Source organism: Sinocyclocheilus rhinocerous, unplaced genomic scaffold (genome assembly GCF_001515625.1).
Source record: "Sinocyclocheilus rhinocerous isolate Xijiao unplaced genomic scaffold, SAMN03320098_v1.1 scaffold789, whole genome shotgun sequence".
NCBI classification, from domain to species: domain Eukaryota; kingdom Metazoa; phylum Chordata; class Actinopteri; order Cypriniformes; family Cyprinidae; genus Sinocyclocheilus; species Sinocyclocheilus rhinocerous.
Genome location: NW_015667306.1, coordinates 2,640,979 through 2,643,976, shown reverse-complemented (window position 1 = coordinate 2,643,976; position 2,998 = coordinate 2,640,979).

Genomic DNA, 2,998 nt, shown 5'->3' with positions numbered 1-2,998 from the left:
CCGCAAGTGTTGCATCTCTGACCCGCTACTTCCTGCTGCAGTACCATTTACAGCAGCTCATTTTTCAGCTCATTCATCACGGTTACAGTATATGATGAACACCACCACACCACAGAGAAAAAGAAACTGGGTATGAGGACAGAAAAAAATGACAATTAAATGAGAGAATGAAAAAGAGAAAAGATGAGGAAGGGTATGCATGTGAGATGGGAAGAGAAAAATATGAGATGTAGACAGCCAGAGGCCAAAGGGTCAGTGTTCGGCTGGTTAGCCTCATTATTCCCTGCTGGTAGATGTCCTAACTACACCATCTGGCTGCACAGAGCATCCAGCAATTAAGGCTTACTATTTTAATTCATTTGCTTTTAATTTATTTAAATAATAATAATAATAATAATAATAATAATGATTCTATAATATTTTAGAGATTTATCTTTTACTCACCCTCAAGTTCCAAAAGTTATTTTCAAAAATTTTGGTAACTAAACTGTATTTTTCAGTTTTTAAAAGATCCAGTTACATTTTTGATAGTGGCACATATTTTTTATTCCAGACAATGCATACAATTTTAAAATCTTTTTTTGAAACTTCAATTGATAGATGCAGTTTTTAATGAAAATGTCAGTCAGATCAAAAAGCAGAAGCCATAATATATTACAATTCACATCATCTAAATTTATTCAAATAGTATAAATTCAAATACATTAAAAATTTGTTTATTTTGTTATTTTTTTTAATAATATTTTTATTATATTATGTTATATTATATTAAAATATTTATTATTATTATTATATAATATATATGTTTAATTTTCAAATATTTTTTAAACAATGTAAATAAAAAAATTATGAAAATAAATAAACGAAATAAATGTAAATTGATTTAAATAAAAAAGTTCCGTTTTAATTTTAATTTTAATTGTAGTTAAATCATTGTATTTTTTCTCATTTTTACTAGTTTTTATGTATGTTTATATAGTTTTGTTGCTTTTTACTTAAGTTTTAGTTATTTTGGCTCATAAAGTTAAACTCAAATTAAAATGAGAAATGTAGCTGGAATAAAGTTTTTTTTTTTTTTTTTGTATTTGTCTGTTGTTATTGCGTGTGTTTTTGGACCGACGTGTGTCCGTAATAAAGTGTTTTTTCCCCCATACTATGGAAGTCAATGGCTACCAGCAACTGTTTGGTTTCCAACATTCTTCAAAAAGATATTCTTTTGTGTTCAACGGAAGAAAGAAACCCATACAACTTGGAACTTGGAATTTTAGACCAACGCAAAGCCCAAAGTATACTTCATTTTTGTACATGCACGCTAGCGTATGTGTACAGTCGAACGCGTAGCCTTTCAAAGTATACTCCATTTGATAGTGTGTGCGAATGTAGGCGGTCGACACATGCACTCTAGAAAGCTTCATCTTTGTCCAGCGTCTGCTGTATTTTTCTTCAGCAGTTATGACTGATAAAAATGTCTTTGTACTCTTTAAACTAAAGTTGCGTCTCTCTCATAACCCCCTCACACAAGTGCTTGTCAATGCGGGCATCTGTTGTTGTTGCAGTCTCCGTTATTTTGTTGTTGCTGTTCCGTCTCTTTAGTTTAGTTTTTTACTGTGAAACAACGGCCCGGGCCAGTGTTGCCACCTTGTGGAACAACTGATTAGTGCAATACCAAGTCAATGTGCTCGTGCGACCTGCACGCGCATACTATTTTGGCTAAGAAATTTGCGTCATGCGCACCGTACGCGGACCCTCGTGTACGTATAAAAACTGAAGTATACTTTGGCCTTAAGAGTGAGTAAATGATGACAGAATTTTGAATTTTGTGGTGAACTATAACTTTAAACAGGCAAAAATGGAAAATGATTAAAATCATCTCATCGAACTTTTTATATCATCTGGACTTGATATAAAATATGCGTTGTATCTCCCAATATATGCTGACCTATTAAGGTATTAAAAAAGAAAAAGTCTATTTATAATTAAATCAATATTACCTATCCTAATCAATATACCTGCCTGGAATTTTTTTAATATATCTGAAGACTTTTAGCTGGTTTTGGTGTGTTTGATTTGGGTTGGAGTTACACTAGTTAAAAATGTGGATATTCATTTTTCTTACATCAATCTTGTAATGACCTCAGGGATATGAAAATGTGCTTAATAACAGCATGAACAACACATGACTTTTTCAGTATCTTAAGACAATGTTCGAAGTCATGTTCTGCACCATGGAAAAACTTGAACTAAGTTATGTGAACCACATACTCAAAACAGAACCACCTATGATAAGTGATAAAAGTATCGAGTTAGTAGTTAGCACCTGTAGTGCATGTTGCCTGTTTAAGGGTTAAAGGTTCCTTTAAAGCTCAAGCCCTGCCCACGTTCCTCATTCATCTGCATTGGTGGTTCAGTGGGAGGCCCGGGTTCGATTCCCAGCCAATGCAATTGCTGTTTTCTTTCAACTGTGCTTCAGGGATTTTCTTTATAATGAAAACTATGTATGTAAAGAAACTCACCAAATCTAAATTAATAAGTACACAACTGCATATTAAGCTGAAACTTCATCCACATTCCTTGGCCTGGGTTAGATTCCCAGCCAATGTACATATGATTTTTTTAAAAACTGTTCTTCAGAGATTCAGATGTTGTGAAACATAGTATGTGAATATATATATATAAATAGTAGCGAGTATCCCGGTTCCAGATCAGCGTCACCCTGGAAACGCCGCTGCCACACTGATCACAGAAGCACAACACCTGTGCGTGATGAGTGGCGCACCTGGAGCTCGTTCCCGCTGGCCATAAAAGCCAGGAGAAGAGGAACCAGCGGGGAGTTGAAACGGAGCTCCAGGCGACATTAATGCTTGTTTCTCCTTATCCACAGACTCCGACGGCACCCCAGGAGAGGGATCTGCACCACGGCACTTCACCCCACGAGCACCACGTTGAGACGGGCACCGAGCACCATTCCTCCGAGCACGTGTGATCAGTGTGTGGGCAA